At 34.2% G+C, this 26,254-nt stretch overlaps 1 long non-coding RNA gene across 1 annotated transcript in view; it reads right to left on the reverse strand.

Moving 5' to 3' along the window:
* Positions 1-16,144: 16,144 nt before the first annotated feature.
* LOC129755207 (uncharacterized) overlaps positions 16,145-26,254 on the reverse strand; it is a 32,967-nt gene continuing 22,857 nt past the window's right edge. Inside the window, exon 3 of the long non-coding RNA XR_008739207.1 lies at positions 16,145-16,210. This is a non-coding gene — a long non-coding RNA (uncharacterized LOC129755207). The remainder of the gene's footprint in view (positions 16,211-26,254) is intronic.

The raw sequence follows: 26,254 nt of genomic DNA on the forward strand, positions 1-26,254 counted from the left end.
ATTATACGCTAAGAAAATAAAGAATGGAATTATGTCTCTGTTATCTTGGCCAAAGATCTTGTGTTGGAAATTCTCAATCCAACCAAGTTTTTTATGCTTGTTCAAATTTTGCAATGAAATCACATTCATTTTTTTCAGAATACGAAATAAAATTGGCTTCTACCCCCCAACATGAGGATTCAGGAAAAGCAAGTAAAGCATTCTAATCTACCCACAAAATTTGGAATCATTCATCAAATTTTGAAGATTGAGTAACAAGAGTAACAATATTGACTTAGGACTGATACCAAAACCTCGAAAACTAACCCAAGATTCAGAAATCTGCTTCAGTTTTTCAAAATGTTCTCATTAAATGATAGAAATTCATTTAAGAGTATTAAATTTTAAGTAAGGTTAAATTAATTTTCAAGATTCTAGTTTCATGTTCATGTTATAAAAATTGAATTTCAGTTTTAATTTCACGGATTCTGTATCCAGATAAGGATTCTTAATTTTCGGTTCGAATCATTATTAGAAAATAGACATGAAAAGCTGTTCGGAAATCGTCTTCAAAATTTGATTTCGCATTTCATTCCAAATTTGATTCATAATTTTCGAAAGTGATATGTATTTTCTTAAGTTATTTTCTAAATAAAAATAAATAAATTAGAATTTAGCACTCTGTTGTGGTATGAGCCTACTTGGTTGAATGATTCAAACTGAATCAAAGCAATCGAAAGATTCCTTTTAATTCAACCACGGTAAATGAAAAGTTCATATACCAGTATTTCGATAGCAACTTACTACCTTCTTCAGTGAACGATTTCGATCGAAAACGTTCACTGAAGAAGGTAGTAAGTTGCTATCGAAATACTGGTATATGAACTTTTCATTTACCGTGGTTGAATTAAAAGGAATCTTTCGATTGCTTTGATTCAGTTAGAATTTATCCTTAATTTCTTTTTATAAATCCAGATTCGAAGTTCTTAAACTCAATGCTTGTGCAGAGTTTCAACATAACAAAGCTTCAAAATGGCGATCCGTTATTGAAAACTCAGAATCGGATTCTTCAGTTGAAATTCTTTTTTTATGCAGATTTGCAAGTCGAATTAAAAATAAATAATTAAAATAATAAATTCAGATTGAATTCCAAAACTGCAGAATTAAATTCATAGATTCGTGATTGAGGGCTTATAAACATATTTTGCTTCTTGATTCATATTTGAAATATAAATTAGGAAATCGTGTTTAGTACTTTTCAGAAATCGTATTGATATTCGGAAACAGATCCAAAGTTCAAATTTTGCATTCAGGTTCAAAATTCAGATCCAATTAATGTTCAGATTCAGCAAGAAAGTGAGTTTTTCAATGTTAAATTTACAATCAAAATATTATTTGAAAGATGAATTTTTATTGCTTATTAAAATTTGCAATTTGAAATTTTTAACCTTAGCCGATTTAAACACAAAATCATCTCAACTGCGGCATGTATCTGAGGTGAAACAACAGCTGATCCAGACCATATTATTTTAGCTTGTAGTCGTTTCAACAACCTTCGTGGACCAGTTTGGAAAATTTTAATCTGAAAATGATTCCAGATATTCAACTTATACTTTAAAAAAAGACATAGACGTGTATTTGACTATTGCAAATTTTATATCAGAAAGTGAAATAGATATGTTATTTTAAAGCTAGGAAAAGTTAACACTTGGCTGATTATGTATTAGAGGTAAAGCCAATAAATTTGTAAAAAAAAACACAAAATTCAGCTAAAAATCTCAAATGAGGTGATGTTGATGGAAGAGCCCTAATGATATATTCGAGAAAACGTGTTAAAATTTGCTCGATTTTTATATACAGACATCGTTTGTTTTTTGCAACATTTGAGCTATGACATGCATGCAACATGCAACATGCAAGCTATGATTTGCAAATTGGTTGCATGTATGTGACTTACTGATGTTTCATAAAAAATGTACATTTTTACAAAAAAATTCTTCAGGTACTACTACTAATAATTGAATATTTGATTCTTTTAGCTTCTCTGAAAATCCCTTTTCACCCAAAATATTTATACACTACCGGCCAAAATTTTGGGATCACTTTTCAAAAATATGAAAATTTGATTGGCCATTTCTCAGCCATTTTATGACAAATTGCAATTCTTTTGATCTTATTCAAGAGAGCTTGAGCAAACCTTCTTTGTATGTTTTTGACAAAACGTTAATGTAAAGTTTTGCCTCAAATTGGGACATTTTCATGCTTTTTTCATGCTTATCAATACACATTTGTTTATTTTATGCAAAAAATTTGCAATGTACTTGAAATACAGTTGCGTTCAAAAAAGAATGAAATCGCGTGAAGCTGCGCACCCACTTTCAACTTTGACGATCTGCCATTTCTCTCTCGGTTGACATTTTTTCATGAAAATTTTACACAATCTATTTCAACTATCCAACTAACGTTCTACAAAATTTGAAGTCTTTTCCATGAAGGGAAACAAAGATAGAGCTATTTCCGTAAAAAAGAGAAATTTGGAGTTGCTCCACTAAATTTGCTGTATCTTCGACAATTTTTATTAAATAATCTGGAAATTTGGTCAAAAGATGTTAAAATGTTCGATCTAATACCAGGCCAAGTTTCGTCAATATCGATGAACATGATCAAAAATGGTGCCGGGTAGAAAATCAGGTTCATTATCGCCCAGCAGACGATTTCATTCTTTTTTGGACGGATGTTTGTATGGAAAACATCATAATCCATGTATTCTTGGTTTTTTCTTTCACAAAATCAAAATTTATTACTTAGAATTTTGTAAATTGATAAAAACTTCATTTCTGCTATGTTTAGAAATAGAAATTGTTCCAACAGAGCTGGTATTGAAACACAAGAGCGAATAGAACACGCGCTTTAATTGTGTATCAAATTTGTGTATCGGAATAATTAGCAGGTCATTTCTGAAACTCTGTTTTTCTTATTTTGAAATCTGTTGAAACATTTTCTTATCCGAAACACAAATGAAGTTTCTATCAATTTACAACCTTCTTTGTGATAAAATTTGATTTTGTGAAAGAATAACCAAGAATACATGGATTATGATGTTTTCCATACAAACATCCGTCCAAAAAAGATTGAAATCGTCTGCAGGGCGATAATGAACCTGATTTTCTACCCGGCACCATTTTTGATCACGTTCATCGATATTGACGAAACTTGGCCTGGTATGAGATCAAACATTTTGACATCTTTGGACCAAATTTAAAGATTTTTCAATGAAAATGGTCGAAGATACAGCAAGTTTAGTGAAGCATTTCCAAATTTCCCTTTTTAACGGAAATAGCTCAATCTTTGTTTCCCGTTATTGTAAGGACTTCAAATTTCGTAGAGTGTTAGTTGGATAGTTGAACTAGATTGTGTGAAATTTTCATGAAAAAAAAATCTACCGAGAGAGAAATGGCAGCTTGTAAAAGTTGGAAGTGGGTGCGTAGCGTCTCACGATTTCATTCTTTTTTGAACGCAACTGTATATAGCAAAGCTATTTAAGTTATCGTCCAAATGTTTAAGATCACCCCGTGATATCGTGTAACGGCCAAAAGTTAGGGATCAGTCTTCCAAAATATGCATTTTTATTTATTTGTTGATCTGGTAAGCTGATTTGGAAGCTAGTCAGCTGAACTTGCTTTATGGATATTTAATTAAAATGTTTTTGACGACTAACTTCATTAGAACTTTAGCTAAAATTTGTCCATTTTCGGGTAATTTCAACTAAATAGTCCGACCGTTAATAACATGCAAATCTGTTTTGACCTCAACTTTGTTGTCTTACAAGTTATTGCAAATCGCATTGGCTTATTTGCAATGTTAAAAATTGCTCTTAATATGGAAAGTTTAGCTCCAAAACTTTATCATGAACGATTACACTAGTTCACAGCATTTTTGATCTCAGTAAACTGAAGGTCATTTCCAATGTGAAATTGAGCGCTGAATCCGAAAATGAAATTCAAAAAAATCTCAGTAGAACCGTTTTTGAATTATGCTCCAAATATGAAATTTCGAAAAAATTAAAAAAGTTCTAGTACTTAGATTAAAATATCTCGGACGGCATAACAGTAATTTGAAATCCCTCTTTTGCATGTTGAAGGTGAATAAATTTTCTATCGATCATCTGAACACTGTTTTTGCATTTGACCAACGGTTTGCTGATATTAGTGACTTTATAAGAAAAAAAAATTATAAAAAACGCATTTTTTAGAGAAAATTTTGTTTTAACGAAAGATTTAGACTCGATGGTGTCATTTGAAAAATCTGATTTTCTTTTGCGCTTAAATTTCAATTTAAAACAAAGATTTCAAGTGGTTATTTATCAAAATCGGTTGAAAATTGAAGAAGTTATGGCTACTTTACCATAACTGAAATTTTTGGAGTTTTTAATAATTTAACGAACCGCAGTACACTTATCATAGTATTGGAAGAATGAAGCATGATAAATCTCACTCGCTCCAAGTCATAATTATTTATTAGCTTACCAGAAGGTCACAAGCCAAGTTTCAGGAAGATCTGACCATAGGGATGGGTTGCTTAAGTCTCAAACGTGAATAAAATTTTGAGGTATTTTGCCCGAAAGGAACGAAAAATACTGGTTTTTCATCAATAACTTTTTTCATCACTAGCTGATTGTTTTTGATGGTTAATTTTCTTAAAGTCTAAGTTGAGACAAATATTTCACCCGAAGACTGTAACTCGATTGGATTTGAAACAGAAAAGTTATTGCGGTTCAAAGATTGTATTTTGGTCGAAAATTGTTGTATAAAACGCAATGCGTAAAAAGTACTCATTGCGTGTTGGACAAAATTTGCGGCATTTGAACCGCAATAACTTTTCTGTTTCAAATCCAATCGAGTTACAGTCTTCGGGTGAAATATTTGTCTTAACTTAGACTTTAAGAAAATTGACCATCAAAAACAATCAGCTAGTGATGAAAAAAGTTATTGATGAAAATCCAGTATTTTTCCTTCCATCCGGGCAAAATACCTCAAAATTTTATTCACGTTTGAGACTTAAGCAACCCCTACCTATGGTCAGATCTTCCAGAAACCTGGCATGTGACCTTCTGGTAAGCTAATAAATAATTTTGACTTGGAGCGAGAGAGATTTATCATGTTTCATTCTTCCTATACTATGATAAGTGTACTGCGGTTCGATAAATTATTAAAAACTCCAAAAATTTCAGTTATGGTAAAGTAGCCATAACTTCTTCAATTTTCAACCGATTTTGATAAATAACCACTTGAAATCTTTGTTTCAAATTGAAATTTAAGCGCAAAAGAAAATCAGATTTTTTAAATGCTACCATCGAGTCTAAAACTTTCGTTGAAACAAAATTTTCTCTAAAAAAATGCGTTTTTTATAATTTTTTTTCTTATAAAGTCACTAATATCAGCAAACCGTTGGTCAAATGCAAAAACAATGTTCAGATGATCGATAGAAAATTTATTCACCTTCAACATGCAAAAGAGGGATTTCAAATTACTGTTATGCCGTCCGAGATATTTTAATCTGAGTGCAAGAACTTTTTTAATTTTTTCGAAATTTCATATTTGGAGCATAACTTAAAAACGGATCTACTGAGATTTTTTGAATTTCATTTTCGGATTCAGCGCCCGATTTTACATTAAAAATGTTGGTCAGTTAATCAAGTTCACGATTTTTTTAAAATTTTGTAAACTAGTGTTATCAACAGAAATTTAACAAAAATGAGAACATTATATTTAAAATAACTATGAAGTTGTGGTAACATAAATCATATGATTTGAAGATTTATAATCTCAACTAGAATTTCATGAGGGCGCGTCAAAACCTTTCAAATAAGCTCACCCGTTTTGCAATAACTTGTAAGACAACAAAGTTATGGTCAAAACAAATTTGCAGTTTTTTTTAACTGTTTGTTGAAAATCATCGGAAAATAATCAAACTTTTGCTAGAGTTCCAATGGAGTTAGTCTTTAAAAATATTTAAACAAAATATCTATAAAGCAAGTCCTATTCATTAGCTTTCAAGTCAGATAACAAGATAAACAATGTCTTGTTTGATAACAGAGATACGCCTGAAATAAAAATGCATATTTTGGAAGACTGATCCCAAACTTTTGGACAATTATTCAAGTAGCTATTTTATATAATTTAAGTACATGGCATTTTTTTGCACTAAATCCAACAAATGTATTTTAATAAGTATGAAAAAAAGCAGTTTTTACAGAGTGTCTCAACTTCAACCTAAGTTTAGGTAATATAATCTTAACATATACTTTTTGTCAATGTTGTACAGCACTTGGGCAGTGGAAAGGAGATACTTCACTACTTGAGGGTAGAAAATGGAATACTTTATTTAACTAATTTCGATACTTTATATACTAAAACCATTTCCGTGGTTACCAATATTTGTTTATTTATTATGTGTATGTTGTTATTTGTCCCATCGATTGCTTCGATTAGACAAATCTCAACACTCCACATACACATTCGCAGTCTTTTAACTGCCTTCGGCGGCTCCTCCTGAAGATGGGGCTACTTCTCTTCAACGCACGCACCGGAACACGCTCCATGGCTCCAGTTCGACGACCTCCACCGGTATCTGGCACTACGAACTCCCAATGGCTCTGGCCCGACGACCTTCCATGGGTCTGGTCTCAGCACTCTTCCTGTGGCTCGAAGCTTTCTCCTTCGCCTCGACGCCTTTCCTGAGGCCTGCGCCTCCTAGTGGTTTTAGTCCAACGTCCTCCACTTGGCTTTCCGGTCCGACGACCTCCCATGGCACCGGCTTGTTGACCATCCGTGGTACCCCGCTCCTGAGTCCTCCAGTGGCTCCTGGTTCGACGACCACCACCGGGTTCTTGACTTGACGACGTTCCATGATACCGGCCTGCCTACCTTCCATGGCTTCCGGTTCGACGACCTGGCAGAGGCTTTGGCCCGACGACCGCATTCGTGGTCCCAGCCCTACGACCTTCCATGGCACCGGTCCGACGACCTCCCAGTGGCTCCGGTCCGACGACCTTCCTATTGATTCTGACTCGACGCTCTTCTATTGTCCCGACGCCTCACCAATGGCACGACGACCTTCCTCTGGCTCCGGGTCGCCGACCTTCCTATTGATTCCGGTCAGGTCTCAATGGATTCAGCCCGAAGACCTTCATTGGAACCTGTCTGATGATCATCGTTTTCCTGGCTTGTCGACCTGCACCTGGCTTCCTGGTCCGACGACCATCCAGATGGCTCCTGGTCCTACAACCTTCCACGGTTCCCGGCAGACTTTCTTCGGCTTCGGCTCGTTGTCCTTCCATCGGCTTCCTGGCTGGATGACTGTCCACTGTTGATTCCGCTTCTTCTCCTTCTTTCCACGGTGCAGGGCCCATAACCTGTTGTACAGCACTTGGGCAGTGGAAAGGAGATACTTTACTACTTGAGGGTAGAAAATGGAATACTTTATTTAACTAATTTTGCTACTTTTTATACTAACAACATTTCTGTGGTTACCAGTGATTAAAATCCTCACCAATTTTCTCATCAGAGGCTCTCAAAATACACGCTTTGAGGCCTCGCGTAGCAATACAGGAAACGATACATATACATTCATTCATACCTCCCCCCATGAGGAGGATCTGCTCTGAGAGACACTATTCGTTTGCTGCCCAGAACGAACTTTCTCAACGTTCGATTGCTACATGATGCATGAAGAAGACGAGGCACACATACTCATTTACGATATTGAATTTGATGGACTCAAGCCGATAGTTGTTGTTGAGGAGAACATCTTCAACCTCGCCGCAAAGGTTGAGGCAACAACGACAACAACCAAACTTATTGCATTGCATAGGCCCGCAATGTATGGAGTGAGGAGGGGGGAGGAAAAAGAAACGAAAAAACTAGCTGCCTGCGTGCGGTTGTTGTGCAATAATAGCAATAGCAGAAAAACCTCGGGTATTCGACAGACGGCGGCAACGCTATTCAAACCGTATGGAGCACATCTCTCAGATTTCCCCTTTTTTGACAGATTTAAGCTTTTTTCTTCAGATTGGAGCTTTCATCTCCTATGCTCTCAAGGCAAAAAAGCTTAAATCTGAGGAAAAAAAGCTTAAAAACGAGATTCACGAACACTTATTTAAAAGATGTTGGTCACACGATACATAGACAAATCGTGTAAAGTTGCCGGGCAGAGATGCCAATGTGCCTGATTTTTCAGGCGTTGCCTGATTTTTCGAGGCTCTGCCTGACAACCTGATAAGCCATTGATTTTCCCTGATTTTTGAAAATATGCCTGATTTTGCCTGATTGTTGCGAATGTCATGAAAAATGAGTAGTAAAGAACTGGAGTAGGTACCATAGCTGAAATGAAAAAGTGAACATGTGGCTGAATCAAAGCAATCGAAAGATACCCGTTAATTCTTATTGAAGGGATTGCTTTGATGCAGCAGAATTATTCAACTAAGTAGGCTCACAACACATCATATTGAGTGCAAATGTGGAGCGATGACCAAAAAAAAAGGTCATCACTTTGAGCGAAATTTCCGTTACTTTTACGTAGCTTGATTTTTATTTCGCAAGTTCCCTGATTTTTGAAAATAAATGTTGGCAACCCTGTTGCCGGGTCCTGGTATTCGATCCAGGCACAAACGAGGAGACTCGAGTTTGCTGTGCCTTTTGAATTCGGTTCCCTCAAGAATGTAACAGGAGATGAGTGAGAGCCATTCGTTTGGTTTTTTGGATTCGCTGCCTCGAATGTATATTGCTTCGTGAAGGCGGGCCATGTTGAGAGCGTATGCATCATCGGTTTTGTCGTTTTCACTGCCTCAAAGCAACCTTTGCTTCCGAGTAAAGCGTTGAGCGAGAGAAGGTTGATCAATTCATTCTCATCCAAATACAACCACTGGTGGTTACATATATTTGTTTATTTATTATGTGTATGTTGTTATTTGTCCCATCGATTGCTTCGATTAGACAAATCTCAACAGTCATTAACATAAAAAGAAGGTTTTGCTCACGATCTCTTGAATAAGAATAAAAAATTGCAATATTTCATAAGATGGCTGAGATATGGCCGATCAGAATTTTCATGGTTTTTGAGGGGGCGATCCCAAACTTTTGGCCGGCAGTGTAACTCCAACGATAATACAGTGTAAATTGAATATTCCGAAAATTTAATCGCATTAAGTTTCACTTATTTTCACTTATTGTTGTTGGTTTTGACCGAAACTCAACATTTCAATAAAATTTGAACTCACAATCCAAGCTCAACACATACCAAAATCCATATGTTTGGACTATCCCCGTATCTGGGAAGGCAACATTCATCTATTTACACATCCTATTCTACCCATCACGTCCAAGCTTCTTAGATTATTCACGGAAAGGTCCATCAACAGCACAAAAATGACACGCACATAAACCTATACCCTCATAGATTCAGTAAAGCCAGCTTTCCATAACAACCCCCTTTAGGCGTTCCGCGACAGTGAATGATGGATGATAAGGCGTATTTCTAGCCTGACAAGGAAGTCAAGACGGGGTCCACGGTAGCAGCCAGTCACGGAAAAGGATATGTCGTTATTCAATTAACGTCCTGACTTCTAACATTCCATGGGTTAGAAAGAGATATCATCGTAGGAGGAACGACATTCTTGTTGAAATTACGTTGATGAAACGGTATTTTAGAAATGTCAAATAATTTACAATCAAAAATTTGAAAATTTAAATTATTTTCAGAGCACTATAGTAAGTGAGAGATTTTTTTATTTATAAGATAAGTTTATATTGAAAATCAGTATATTCGGATAAGCAGCAGTTCATAAGTCGAATATGCGTTTCAAATCCCGTCATACTCAAAAAATTTCTTCAACTCATCAGAAAATATTTTTTCGTGTTTTTTTTTTATTTTCGTCTTTATCAAAAGTGAGAAATTTGCCTAATTTTGTGAACTTTTTGATTCATCGAAAGAAAAAAAAAACGGTAAACATCATATGGGAAATGTTCCTTAACCCTTCGTTTCATAAAGTTACAAATTTGCAACAATTAATGTATGGAAAAATGGAAAAATCGTATTTAATTTTAATTTTTTTTCTTGATGTACCGTCAAACGGGGCATCATGCAACAGCGGGGTTCGATGCAACATTTATATACCACTACATTAAATCAATTTTTTATTTAATGTATTGTAATAAAGTTATCTTTTAATGATCACAAAATGATGATGACATATTTTCTCACATCTTAAGCTAGTTTTCTTAAGTTTTTTATTTTTATGTGAAATTTGAAAAATCGAGCAATAAATGTACAAATTTTAACTTTTTTTTATGCCGAAAAAAACTTTACCCAGTATGACGGATCGGCTTGATTATATTACCTACAAACTTTCTACTGGTTTCCTCATGTTATACCAACATTGTTGGTGTAAAAATATTTTTCGAACAATCACCCAATTTTTTTAAATAAATATTTTCAAAATTCCGTTAGGTGTCTGGGGTTAAATGCAACAAAATGCAAATCAAAGAAATACCTTGTAAATCTCACTTCCATCTGTACCGTTGAGCCGTCAACACGTACGCCGGAGCATCGTATCGTTGCTGTGTACCTGCAGGAACATTTTTACATTATTTATTTTTTCCTTACCTGTTTTTCCATCAGCACTTTTCAGTGCTAAAATTATTTTCATTTTCTTTTATTCATATTTTCTCTTTTCTTTCCAGCATGGGGAAGTCATCGGCCGGCTCAAGAGCTGGTAGAAAGCGAATTGCCGAAACTAATTCAGGTCCATCGCCCAAAAAAGTTGAAATTTCCAATTCATTCGATGTCCTTCATAACATCGGTGATGAGGAAATATTCATATTTAATTCTGATAAGAGTACTAAGAAACCTTCTTCTTCTTATACTCTTAAAAACGAAAAGGTTCCTCCAATTACGGTCACGATTCCTGACTTCAATGCCTTTCGAAAAGAAATCGTCACTTCCGTCAATGATTTTCAAAAAATTTTAAATTATTTGAATAATAAAAAACATCAATTTTTTACTTACGACACTAGAAGTGATCGTCCTTTTAAAGTTGTACTTCGTGGTCTCACCGGCGATCAGACACCGGATGAGATCACAACTGAATTAAATTCTTTGTTAGGTTTTTCTCCGATTCAAGTAATTCAAATGAGGAAAAGAACCAACACGAATAATATCAGTAGTGTTGGTTTTGCTCCTGAGCTTTATTTGATCCATTTTAAAAAGGATCAAGTTAATAATTTGCAAATTCTTGAAAAGGCTCGTCTTATGTTTCATTGTCGAGTCAAATTCGAACCTTTTCGTAAATCTTCAACCAATTTCCTTCAAAATATTACGCAATGTCGTCGTTGTCAAGCTTTTTGTCACGGCACTAAAAATTGTAGAATGAATGCCAGATGCATGCTTTGCGGCTCATTCGATCATGAAAAATCTAAATGCCTTTTTGGTGGTGATAAGCCACAAACAGAATTTTTCAAGTGTGCAAATTGCGCAGGTAATCATTCCTCGAATTCGCTAGACTGTCCCATCAGGGCAAAAATTATTGCTTCTAGGAAAAATCCCAAAGTTTCCAGAAAAGTTTCTTCTCCTCCTTCCTCTTTTTTGCCTTCACACGTCGGGCCGACAAACAACCTGCCTGTTCGCGGTCAGCCTCGGCCTACATTGGAATCACGGCTGGGTAATACCCGAAGTGATTTCAATGTTACCTGGGCTGATTCTGCGCCCCAGACTCGTTGTTTATCGTTCTCAGAGGTGGTTGAAAATGGGTTTCCCTCTTCAGGTTTAACTAATAAAAATGGGAAAAAACCAAGTCTCAACGTTCATGCGAAGGCTTGGGAAAATCCCCGAAATTCAAATACTTGTTCTTCTCCTTCATTTTCTGATCCTAACAATTTTGTTAATTTGGGTGAGATTACTGAGGAAAAATTAAAATTTTTGCATCAAAATTTAATGGAAATGATGCAACTTATGTTGAAAGCAAATTCAATGTTTGAAGCTTTCCAAACTTCTTTTAATTATGCTAATAAAATTATTATGACTTTACGATTCCCTCATGGATCCAAATAGATGTTTAAATATTATGAATTGGAACGCTAGATCTTTGCTGGCTAACCAAGATGAATTCTTTTTATTTTTGAAAACTCAAAACATACATATTGCTGCCATCACTGAAACTTTTTTAAAGCCGGACAATAACTTGAAAAGCAATGCTTTCTTTAAAATTTTGCGAAATGATCGACTTGATCGACAAGGTGGGGGTATAGCTATTGTCATCAATAGTCGTCTCAAATTTAGACTTCTTCCTTCTTTCAATACCAAAGTCTTAGAAACAATTGGAATTGAATTAGAAACGTCTATGGGGAAAATTATAATTATTGCCGCATATTTGCCTTTTCAATGCAGCGGTGAACAGAAAAATTTTTTGAAGGGAGATTTACAAAAACTCACCAGAAACAAATCTAAATTTTTTATTATTGGTGACTTTAATGCAAAACACCGATCTTGGAATAATATTTCTTCAAATTCAAATGGGAATATTCTATTTAATGACTGCTCTGCAGGTTATTATACTGTTGAATATCCTAATGGGCATACTTGTTTCTCTTCGATTAGAAATCCTTCCACAATTGATTTGGTTCTAACGGATTTAGGCGAGCATTGTAGTCAATTAGTTACTCATGCGGACCTCGATTCAGACCACCTTCCAGTAACTTTCTCTTTATCCCAAAGTCTCATTGAAAACCCTTTAAAATCAACTTTTAACTTTCAAAAAGCTGACTGGGAGCGATATAGGAATTTTATTGAACGTAATTTAGATGTAAACGTTCCACTGAATTCAATTGAAGATATTGATTTGGCTGTAGAAAATTTGACAACTTCAATAGTCAATGCTAAAGCCGCTTCAATACCCAAAGTTAAACATAAATTTAATCAACCTTTAATTGAGGATGATCTTCAGTTTTTGATACGACTGAAAAACATTCGTCGACGCCAATATCAACGTACTAGGGATCCTTATTTGAAATTTATTTATTGCGACCTTTAAAAAGAGATCAAACGTCGTTTAAATTTCATCCGTAATGAAAATTTTGCTAAAGCAGTAGAGGACATAAAACCCTACTCAAAGCCGTTTTGGAAATTAACTAAAATTCTGAAAAAGCCCCAGAAGTCAATTCCTACTTTGAAAGATGGGGATAAACTTCTTTTAACTAACGCAGAAAAAGCTCAAAAATTAGCCCAACAGTTTGAGTCTGCTCATGATTTTAATTTAAACGTTGTTAGTCCAATTGATGCTCAAATTTCCCTTGAATTTGATGATATTTTTTCTAAGCAAAATGTATTTGAAAGTTCCTGTGAGACAAATATTGATGAACTTAAATTGATTTGCAAAAAATTTAAAAATATGAAAGCTCCGGGGGAAGATGGGATTTTCTATATTCTTATTAAAAAGTTGCCTGAAAGCACTTTAAATTTTGTAGTTAAAATCTTCAATAAATGTTTTCACTTGGCTTATTTTCCCAATAAATGGAAAAATGCCAAAGTAACTCCAATTTTGAAACCTGGTAAAAGTGCTTCAGAGCCTTCAAGTTATCGACCAATTAGTTTGCTTCCTTCTTTAAGTAAACTATTTGAGAGAGTTATTTTGAATAGAATGATGATTCACATTAATCAGAATTCTATTTTCCCTGATGAACAATTTGGTTTTCGTCATGGACATTCTACTACACATCAACTCTTGAGTGTAACTAATATGATTAACGCTAGCAAATCTGAAGGTTATTCAACTGGTGTTGCTCTTCTAGATATTGAAAAAGCTTTTGACAGTGTTTGGCACAAAGGTTTAGTAGCTAAATTAGCTCGATTTGATTTTCCTGTATATCTCACTAAAATTATTCAAAATTATTTGACTAGCCGAACCTTACAAGTAAGCTATCAAAATTCATGCTCTGAAAGGACTCCCATTAGAGCTGGGGTCCCTCAGGGCAGTATACTTGGGCCGATTTTATACAATATTTTTACTTCTGATCTTCCTGATGTACCAGAAGGAAAAGGTAGAAGATTATTTGCTGATGATACTTTGCTTTCAGCCAAAGGTCGGAATTTACGGGTGGTACGCAGTAGATTGCAACAAAATTTAAATTCCTTTTTGAATTACTTGAAAATGTGGAAAATTTCTCCTAACGCTTCCAAAACTCAACTTATTTTATTTCCCCATAAGCCAAGAGCTAAATTTTTAAAACCTAATGAAAATCATTCCATAACTTTTAATGGGGTTTCATTAGAATGGTCTGATCACGTGAAGTACTTGGGACTCACACTTGATCGGAATCTTACTTTTAAAAATCACATTGAAGATATTCAATCTAAATGTAATAAATACACTAAATCTCTTTATTCTCTCATCAACAGGAAATCCCGACTGTGCCTGAAGAATAAGTTGCTTATTTATAAGCAAGTTTTCCGACCAGCGATAATGTACGCAGTTCCGATTTGGTCTAGCTGTTGCGCGACGAGGAAGAAAGCCATCCAGAGGATTCAGAACAAGGTTCTGAAAATGATTTTGCGGCTTCCACCTTGGCACAGCACCGAAGATCTTCATCGGATTGCGGGCATTGAATCGATCGAAGAGATGGCCAACAAAATCATCTCCAACTTCAGAGGCAAATCGATGCAGTCTTCCATCGCAGAGATTCGTTCTCTTTATAATTAGTTTTATTTTAGGATAGTGTTTAGTTTTAAGTTTAAAATATTTTTACCATTACAGGATGTTTTCCTACATTAAATACTTGATTGCGCTCAGCAAGTTTAAATCTTATAAATCAATTTTATTATCTAGTTAACTATAGGGCTTTGAACAGTTCATTATTGAGCTGAACACCTAATTTAATGTAATAATGTAATATAAATGTAATGATGAATTGATACAAATAAAGACATATATATAAAAAAAAAAAAAAAAAAAAAAAAACCTTGTAAATCTCGTTTCCATGTGTTGGAATATTAATGTTTTGCATCACGCGTTTGTAAACATTGGAATTTCATTCATACAAACATTTATTTCAATGATTTCAGCTTTTAGAATTTTTCGTAGTATTATTTAACCCCTAAATGTATGCAGCATCTTCATTTTCATAAAAAATGTGAAAATAAGTTATTACAGACCCAAAAACTATTGCAATTGGTGTTGTCATGCGTAATGATCTTTTAGGCATCGCTAATATATTAAAAACTATAAATTTTCGTACGTGTTCATAAGATTTTTCATTGAAAACCAAGTTTGTTGCAAGTTACCCCATTTTCTAAGGAGGGTGAAAATCGCATGTTTTTAGAAAATAAAAAAAAACTGAAGAAACCTATAATTTTTCTAACTACGTCAATTTGATACCCCAGCATCCTTAAAGCTTTTGATGCATAAGGGGTAGGATTAATTGTGAACATAAGTTTTTTAGAAGCCATTGAAGTTGAAAATTGTTGCATGTTGCCCCAGTTGACGGTACTCATCATTTTCAACTGTTTAAACTGATTTTTAAGGAAAAATAAAAAATTATGAAACGAAGGGTTAATCCCCAAAACTTCCTACCATCATTTTTATCTCCTCATTTCCCCAACAGCAGCATCAGTATCTTCATACAGTTCCTACATTTTGCTTTCTTTTTTTTGCTTGTGTTTGTGTCAGTAGATAATTGAAATTAAACTTTTATCAAAACTCATCCGCCCGGCTTCCTTCAGGATGTGTTCGCTCGCTCGGGCTAAATGAATGGTTGAAGGAACCAAACAACAGAGATTAAAATGTCAACAAAAGATTGTGGTTTCACACATACACACAAACATGTACATAAACAGAAAAAGAATACAACAATTGTGTGTGCAATTGTGAAGCGTGCTGCGTAACAAAGAGAAGATTGTCGAGGAACATAAACACACAAACAAAATATCTCTTCAGTTTTTTGTGACTTTTTTTTCTTTTGACAAATTTAATTTATTCGTGTTTTTGTGTTGAAGCTATTCAGAAAAGCATTCGAGTATTGTTTTTTTATGTTCTGTACATATTGTTTCTCGGCTTTTTTTTCTACGGTCTTTCACAAAACTCTGACATACTTACCAGAATGTTGTCGGAGAAAATATCGCTCCGGTCATCGTCTGCCAGGAGTTCATCTTCGTCGTAAATCGGACTGCTCGAGTCGTCTAGCTCCTGATGTTGTATGTTTTTTTTCGTTTAATTGGGTTGTTTTTTGTTTGTTTATAGTTGGGGTTTTTGGTGTGCATTTTCGTACCAGGTTGTTTGTTGTGGTTTTGGTGTTGTGGTGTGTACAATTAGCGGTGGTGCATTGCAACATATAAAAAGAACGAAAAATAAAACGAAATAAAATCAAATCATAAACTACAGGGTTGATACTTAACTTATACTCTTAGGGACAATTGCTAGCTTAAATCAAATTATTGATGCCAATCTTGAGGAGCCAAAAAAGTTAAGGTTTATTTAATCCTAGTGTTAGTACTTCAATTTAAGAAATTGATCCAAACATATAGAAAAGAAAATTTTAATTTCTTTTTCAATGGATTTTCCCCAAAATAAATTCCCACCACCAAATTTCATCTTTAATTCATAGATGCCATCTTCTCGATATTTGTTTCTTCCTGCAGTCTATAAATATTCTCCATCCTCCCACTTCCTAGGGCCATCCAATTGTTAAACTGATGGAGGTGAATTCTATTTGGCACTCAGTAAAAGTAGCCCACTTTCAGCCAACCAGCATGCATGCAGGCGACATCCAGATCAGATCAGGAAGTAGAAGAGGGACGACATAATCGATGCCGATCGGAAATGAACCCTTCCTTCATTTTATTTTATTGGATTTCGGGTCCGCCGACACAAAAGCGTGTGTGGGTGGGCTGCTGTTGCCGGGGCTTTAACTTGACCTGGGATGGGATGGAACTGCTTCTTTTATTATAAAAGGAGAATATGTTGAAAGAATCTAGGTTTTGTTTTGCGTTTTTTTTTTTTATAAAACACAAGAATTAAGTTAGTTCATTTCAATTTTCAAATAAAGAAAAATTTTAATGCATTCTGGTTTGATTGAGAATTCAATGGTTTTTTTTCAACGAATTGAAACTCTTGAAACTTGCCATAGAATCATGTATCTATGTTTGAAAAAATCCGGCCAATATTTAATAGTGACTAACTTATGTTTTTGACGGTCGTCATTCACGGATTAGAGTCGCTTCATTCAGCTGGCACGTGTTCGAGTGCTTTCAAATTTTAGATCCTGTTTTGATTTTAAAATGCGAATTCGCATTTTTCGCAATGATGTTCCATTGGCCGTGGCATCTGCCCAAACCTGAAACTGAAGCTTTTTGGCAATATTTGAAATGGGCAACCGGATAATTTGGAAGTGCATATTATTAAATCAATTGCAAATTTCGGAAGAGAATATAAGTTTTTTGTATGCTGAGAAGGAACTGATCATGGAAAGATTAAATTTCTCAAATTATTACTTCTTCCAACCTTCCCAGATATGTCCAGGTCGTTTTTCTTTTTAAATCAAAAAAGCTTCAAAAAAATATAAAACCTTGGTTGATTTTTTTTTTCAAATATATTTTCCTTGTTCTGGTGGTGAAACCAAAACCATTCTTTCATACCAAATTTAAGAGTTGCAATTGATACAATTTCGCGTTAGTACAAACTGGTCGTTTTAATTTCAAAACTATAGCTAAATAATGTCTTTGAAAAAGACAAAATTGCTTCTAAAGTGCTAATGAGTATACCAAATACTTTAAAAAAAATGGTTTTATAAGAGATGTCGCTATTTTAACAGTTAAATTTAAATAATAATCACTGCTTTAAATCTTTGAGATAGAGTTTTTCTGCATTTATAAAAGTTTTGGAGAAAAGAGATTAAAAGTTATTCGAGAGAAAAGAGAAGCCCACCTTATGTTTTCTTATATTTAATCTCCAGAGAAATTTGAAGTTTTGTTATAAACTACTGTTTCTTAGCTCTCTACTGCATACAAGCCCATATCAAGGTTGTCAAAATCACAGAAAAATCTTTAATTTCACAGAATGTTGAGTAAATTTTCATCACAGCATCTGTGTTACAGAACACAGAATTTTGTAAATAGCCACAGATTTTACAGATATTTAAAATGTTGTACATTTTTCTGAAGTCATAATTTTTTTGACATTTTTTTCTCTGTTTGAAAAATCATGATAAGATTGTAAATTTTTATTGGTTTTACTCAAGTCAAATGTAAAAAAACGCAATTGTTCATGACTTTTCAATATAATAAATCCTATTTCCATTCCAGAAAACCATCACAGAATGTATATGTTAAAACACAGAAAGTCAGATTATTTTTTCGCAAGTAGTACTTTCAAGGAATAGTACCAATTTTATGCATAATAACTCGATAAAGACATTTTAAAACCGGTAATTAAATTAACACAATTAATTAATTTCCTTTACTATTCAAACACAAAAATATTGAAAAAACTTTTTTTCAACCCTACTTTACTAGGTCGAGGACAATAAACTGATTTTCGTTGAAGTTTTTCTTCCCTGTTTTATTGTACGAAAAGTTCGAATAAGTCCGGCCCAAGTCCAAATTTTTTTTTCATAACTATACCACAGCAGATATTTTAATTAAATTTATCTATATATATACAAAAAGCAATTTCTGTATGTTTGTTTGTTTGTTTGTTTGTTTGTCCTCTATAGACTCAGCCGTCTTAAGGGCTAGAGAGCTGAAATTTGGCATGGATGCTCATTAGGACCAGGAAGGATGAAAAATGTTTTTAGATTTTCGGATGACCCCTTCTGAAGGGGGTCGTCCATAGAACACAAATATTGTTTTCGCGATATTGACGTTACTTTTCGTCGGATCGTGTTGAAAATTTGCACATGAGTGTTTTGAAAGACAAGCAATCGATTTCAGGTGTCAAAATTTATGTGAGGGGTCAGCCAAAGGGGTCGTCCATATTAACTGATCGCTGTTTATGCGATATTGATGTTATTATACATCATATTCAGATAAAAATTGGTACACGATCGTTTTGAGTGACGTGCAATCGATTTGAGGTATCAAATTCAGTGTAAGGGGCCGGCAAAAGGGGTCGTCCATATTAAATTTTCAGTATCTTAGTGATATTGACGTTTTTATACATCAGATTGGGGTGAAAATTTGCACATAGGAGTTATAAGGGACAAGCAGCAGATTTCACTTATCAAAACTAAAATCAGAGGTCGGCCAAAGGGGTCGTCCATATTAACTATTCACTGTTGATGCGATATTGTCGTTATTATACATCGGATTCAGACGAAAATTGGTACACGAGAGTTTTGAGAGATGAGCAATGGATTTCAGGTAGGGTAGAAGCACTAGTTATTGAACAGGTACCAGATATTGAACACTAGTAAAACATTTACCGATTAAAACAATAATATATAGTAGAAAAATGAATCAAAATTCGTTGTGCCACTGTTGAAGCATTTAATACCTATGTTCAAATTTTTATCAAGAATCTCGGACTCTTAAAGCCACAATCCCCGAAACTTGAATATGTGTTCAAATTTTGGTTTGGTTTTTCGACGGGATGAAGAAAACAGCCTATTTTTGATTAGGGGAAAAATTGGATAAAAGACAAATCAACATCTAAAATAATGATATGAGTGTTTTAAACTAAGTCTTTTTGAATGATTTCTGGAAGAGTGGCAGCCTTTATTATCCTTATTTTCTTAAAATTTAACAAATTAAAGTGTTCAATCATTGGATCACAGAAAACGCCAATGTTTCAATTATTGAACGTTCAATCTTGCAGTACTCGTTTCGTTAAGAAATGCATGTACCAGTTATTGAACAAACATCGGTTGGTGTTTGGAAATGTAAACAAACTGTTTCTTGATTGCTAGCACAAGCAAAATCGTCCCTGCAAGGCATACTAAGAAGCGAAATACCCCTGAATATATGCAATGATATTCAATGTTTACGTGTTCAATAATTAGAACATTGCCTGTTCAATATTTGAATCATTGTGTTTAATCATTGGGACAAAAGTAATTTTGAATAAAAAGGCTTAAATAATAATATCAAAACATATTTCCACGAAAAAAAAAAATATCTATTCGAAGCAGAGAAATAAGCTTAAGCTACGCTATCAAAATTTTATCAGAAAAACCTTTCGTTATTATTTATTGGCCACAAATGTGTTAAATCCCAAAGATGGTGTTCAATATATAGTGTCTTACCCTAATAAATTCAGTGTAAGGGGCCGGCAAAGGAGGTCGTCCATATAATCATAGTCGTCCATTTCAATATTTTTGCAATATCGTCGTTATTTTACATCGGATTGGGATGAAAATTTGCACACGGTAGTTTTTAGGGACGAGCAACCGATTTCAGATGTTTTGCCAGGGGTCGACGAAAGGGGTCGTCCATATAAATTAATTCTTCACTATTTTTAGCAATATTGACGTTATTATACAATGGATTGCTTTGAAAATTTGCACACGGGAGTTTTGAGGGAAGGGCAATCAATTTCAGTCATCAAAGATTGTATAAGAGCCCCCGAAAGGGGTTTAGCTTTTTGGCAATAATTGCGTTGTTATGCAATGATCGTATCGAAATTTATACACGTGGTTTTTTGGCACGGTTAAAGGATTTCTGACTTCAAATTTAGTAGCAGACGACAGACAAAGTGATCGACCAATATTTTTGCAATTATAACTTAACAATGAATTCAGAAGTGCATCTGGAAAATGTTTGGCAATTGGCTTTCATACAAACTGTTCATGACATATTCCAAGTTGAACGCGAAACGAAGTTCGTATGGGATCAGCTAGTCATTTTATATTTCGGCAGTCTGTTATATTTAAAGTTATCAATTTAATTGAGGAAAATTTTAATTTTTCTTGATTTGAGTTGAATGTTTGATGAACGTTTTTAATACCTTTGAAAACTATTTGAGACTGTTTTCTACAACTATCCGTGAAATCTTTGTTTTTTCTTCTTCTTACTATGCTATTTGGAAGTGTTCTTCGCTTTGAACAATCGTAGTTTTTTATGACTTTTTGTTAGTTGTTTGGATTGCATTTATGCTTTAGTTCTTCAAGCATTTGATCTGAATCTTTGAGAGGAAAAGCAAGTAGTTTACGAAATACCAGGATTTTAAAAAAAATAATCCAGTATGAAGTGAATTGGTAAAATAAAGAAAAAGAATTCTTCAATTACCGTTTTTATATAAATTTATTTTTACAAAATCATTGGCAATAGCTTTTCGCGTGTGTTAATGAACTGAGTTGATTTGGGGTCATTTTTGAATTTTTAAAACTGTGGAGTCTCAATAGTTTCAGTTTGGTTCAACACTCATCTATGGCTATTTGCATAATTTTCAACTAATGTTTTCCTGTGTAAATTTGATCTGTTATGTTTGTATGAGAAAATTGAATATTTACTTCTGAAAATTAAAATCATTTTTGTTCCTTCTGAGGAATTAAGCTTGCTGATGCTCAAAAGGAAATTTTCCGCTGAACAACTTTGTCCAATTTCGTAATTTCGTATCTTTTTAGGCAAAAAAGGTAATAACCGTTGTATAGGGGTATGGCATTAAAAAATAATTAATTCAACTGACATCACTGTCGATGCCTAGCGATGTATTGCAAGACTACTTTTCAAGCAATGCTTTGCTAGTAATCAGCAGTGATGTCAGTTGAATTAATGTTATTCAAAGTAAGAAACTAAACCCATACTCAACAACAAATAACTGTTTTGCCTAAGTTTGCGGGTACGAAGTTACGGTCTTGGGCAAAATTGTTCAGCGGAAAAATTTCTTCAGAGAATTTATTAATTGGCACAAAATTCATTAGCAGGCTTGACTCCATAGAAAAAAAAAAAAACAAAAACTATGTTGGGTTTTTTTTGGACATACAAACATAAAAGTTCAAATTTACTCATCTAAACGTTACTTAAAAATTCTCTAAAAACTATAGATGAGTTTTGAACTAAAACAAAGCGTTCATGATAACAGGGTTTGAGAAATATAAAAATGGCTCTAAATCGACGTAGTCTATTGTGTATTAATATGAAAAATGAAAAATGTTGAGTTTTTGCTGACATGTTCTTTTTGGCGAGTACTAAAACTGTTTCAAACCATCAAAAACTTTGGCTTTTTCCGATTTCGGACCATTTGAATTTGTCTATTATGTACAATTGAGTATGCCATTTAAGCTAGATATCTCTTATATATATTATATCTTTCGTATTCAGATCCTGTGCTTAAACTTACATTTTTCAAATTTCAATTCATGGCTAATATTGAAATTTTGATCTGGAATCTCAATTCATGAATCGTTTTTCACATTTCAGAAATCGTATTGAATCGTATTGAAAGCCAAAAATTCAAATTTTACAATCAGTAAGCTTGATAATTGCAAATCATTTAGGAGCTTAATCTGAACTTTGAATATAAATGCTGTATCTGAATTTTAAATTATGATTTAACCCTCCAAAGCTGTTCGGGTCAATATGACCCGAAGCGCACATTTCAAACGTCTTTATCATCATTCCAATATACTAAAGAACTGCGAATTTTGACAGACCAAGTATGTTCTATGAAAATAATGATCAGATTAACGACAAAAAACTAAAATTTGAGTTTTGTAAATCGGTTCATTGGGAAATGAAATACAACTAAGCAAAGCCAAAACTGGATGTCGTTTTTTTTAAGTGAGATTTTTTTTCTAGCGGAAGATCTGAGATAGCGGTCAAAACTTTTATTGGACACCAACATATCTATACATTGCCGGATAGATGGATTCTTGACGATATCAAACATCAATGAAACACTTACATACAGAAAAGCTGTGAGAAGTTATGAGTATTTTAAAAATAAAAATGATTTTTCGGACTTTTTACTTTCTGAACCAGTTTCTGATAACCTGGTAATACATATCGACTTTGTTTTCAAATGATGAGTAATAAGAATAAATTACCTTCAAAACGAATATAATATGACCAAAATCGGTTAACATTTACAGCCAGGAGAACGGAATCAATCCACAACTCAAATTTCCCCGAAACGGATATTTAGCGAACGGCTTTGGAAGGTTAAAAAGGTTAATTCGAGAATAGAGTCTTATACAGAAATTCTAGATAAATTAGAGCGTATTTTTTCTATTTTTTATATTTATTCATTTTAATATTTTTCACATATTTTAGCCCAATAGTGTAGGTCAATAAACTTATTTTCATTGAATTTTTTTTATCTCAGCGGGTTCATAGTCTAAAAGGTTAATTGTATGTTTTATTGTACGTTATTTTTTTTCAGAACCATACCAAATTAGATTTTTCAAATTTATCATTTTATATTTTGGCAGTCTATAGTACTCATAGTGATATAACTATTTGAGGATTTTTCATGTTAAGGGTATTTAACATCATATTGCATCACTTTGCAATCGCTGTACAAAATCACTTATTGGGTAATTTTGCTTGAAAAGAAAGCTGAAACTGTGTCGTTTAAAGCATGGATCACTACAAATCTGGACGCACTATTCATTTTACCATAGTGCTCCAAGTGGTCGGATCTGGAATGTTTTGGCAGCACTTTGTAGAGGAATGTTTCTTCTACCAGTGCTGAAAATTTCATCACGATTCGTTTTGTTTCAAAAAAGTTACACGTGATGGAAGCCGCGAGATGAAAATAAATTTTGAACACCCACGTCAAAAACCCGACGTCGTCGGGTTCAAAATTCGCGAAATTGTTAAAAATGGTCAAATCAACCGTGTGTAGCGTTCTCAAACGGTTCCGTGAGATGCGTACTATAGATCGGCAGGTTCATACCAAGCGTCATAGTGGAATTAAGGATCGGAAACTGCATTTGAAGGTGTTGAGAACGATCAAGGACAACACAGGGTAGTCGGACTATGACATTGCCAAGAAATTCAACGCCGACCGGTGCACCGTCAGCAGAATTCGTCTACGCGAAGGAATACGATCCTATCGGACCAGTAAGCAACCAAACCGGACATTGAAGCAGAATTTAGTAGCCAAAGGAAGTGCCCGCAAGTTATACAAGAAGATTCCAACGAAGTTCGACGGATGGATGACGAAACGTACGTGAAGATGGATTTTGGGCAGCTTTCTGGCCAAAAATTATGTAAAGCACTGCAGTGGTGCACTGCACTGGTCATGGTGATGTCCCCGGCAACTTCAAATTCGTTTTTGCTGATAAGTTTGCAAGAAAGTGTTTGATCTGGCAAGGTATTTGCAGCTGCGGACGAAAAATTCCGGTTTTTGTATAAAACAAGACCATGGACTCCGAAATTTACAAGGAGGAATGCCTGAAAAACTTTTTATTTTCGTACCTTAGATCTCACAAAGGACTAGTTAAGTTTTCGCCAGATTTGGTAAGCTGCCACTACAGCTAGGAGGTTCTACAGTGGTATTGGGCCAACGGGTGGATTTTGTCGAAAAGGACATCAACCCACCCAACTGCCCTCAATTCCGCTCTATCGAAAAATTTTGGGCAATTGTCAAGCAGAAGATGAAAAAGAATGGTAGGACGACTCGGGAAGCAACAGAGATGAAGAGATTGTGGAACAAAATGGCCGCTGAGGTCAGCGAATAGGGTGTTCAAACTATAATGACTGATACTCAACCAAAAGTTCGAAAATTCATCAAAACAACATCGGAATAATTTTTTTATTATTTTTCCTTTAAAGTGCAATAAAAACCCTACATTTCAAGTACAAAACATTTTTATTTCGTTTATATAACTCCGAGATAGACCCGTTTTAATGCGTCCAGATTTGTAGTGATCCATGCTTTACAAGGTATTTTTATTGCTGTATTTTGAAAAATGACAAAAAAATGAGCCAATCAATGAGGATTGAGGCAAAGAAAAATACTCAATTCTTTCAACATGGCGTTCGGAAGCAATTTGTTGCCGGACTGCAACTGTGAGTTTTATGATTAAACGTTACTACATAGTTTTGAGAATTAACAGAAGAAGATTACAAACGAGTGTGTATAATTTTAGTCAGAATCTCTGTACTTCGCTCAGGAAACAACAAAGCGCTCCATACAAAGTTTTGACCAAAACTGTTTTCCAGTTTTTTTTTTGAATTTTCGATGATGTTTCATTAGAATATTGATAAATTTGTCATAAATATAATTTTTACAGCATCAATACATGTAACCAGTATTTGAAAGTTGTTTAAGCAAACTTCTGGATTGAAAACACAAAATGCAAAAAGCGGTAAACAACTTTGGTTCCATCTGTAAACCTGCTGGACCGATTTACATCACAAATGCCATTTTGGAAAAGTCCGGTATGGCCCGGTCGCCCAGATTTTGTTGAAAAAGCCCGGATTTTGTACAAGTTTATTTCATTCTCATTCTCAAATCCAAATAAAAATCAAACAAAAAACCAACAAATTCCGTTGTTTTTTGTTTGATTTTTTTCATTTATCCTTCCAAAACGAAACTTTTGTAGCAAGTTTCATAAAAATAATCATGAATGGTTTTTTGGAAGCCTAAAATACGATTTTAAATTAACTGATAAATTTTGATCAGAACATAATTTCTTCTTAATTTTTATGAGTATTTCCTTGGTTTTGGACAAATTTGCCCATATATTTCCCGGAAATTGCCCGGATTTTGGTCGACAGTTTTGAAATCAAATACACAGATTTTGCCAGATTTTTATATAAAATAGCCTGGATTTGTCCGGCTCGGATATGTGCTGAAAAAATTCTGGCAACCTTAACCATATTCGAGGCCATCGTCACTTTTATATCCATGAACATAAATTCTTTGCAAATGCATCGGAACTAAGTTCCATCAGAAAATACTGTGCTATTTTAAATCAGGTTCTCAGTTAGCCTCTCAAAGAGGTTAATTTTGAAGAAGAAATGATGAAAAAATAGGTTCTGTATAAAAGAAGCTGCTTTCAGAAGATGTATAAATGATCACCAAATCACTAAATGATCACAAATGGTAAATATTTCGTTTAATGACTGAAAGTTTGGAAAGAATCGGTCAACTAGGTAATTTTTAGAGCGTTTTTACTGTGGTGCAATTTGATGTGGGACACCATTTAGATAAAATTTGTTTCTTCTGATTTAAGATTAATGTTTGAGAAACGTTCTGAATTAGATTGACAACTTGTTGACACTATTTTCTACGATTATAAATACATAAAATCTATTTTTTGCTTTTAATGTGATTTGAAGTTGTTTT

Source organism: Uranotaenia lowii, chromosome 3 (genome assembly GCF_029784155.1).
Source record: "Uranotaenia lowii strain MFRU-FL chromosome 3, ASM2978415v1, whole genome shotgun sequence".
NCBI lineage: Eukaryota > Metazoa > Arthropoda > Insecta > Diptera > Culicidae > Uranotaenia > Uranotaenia lowii.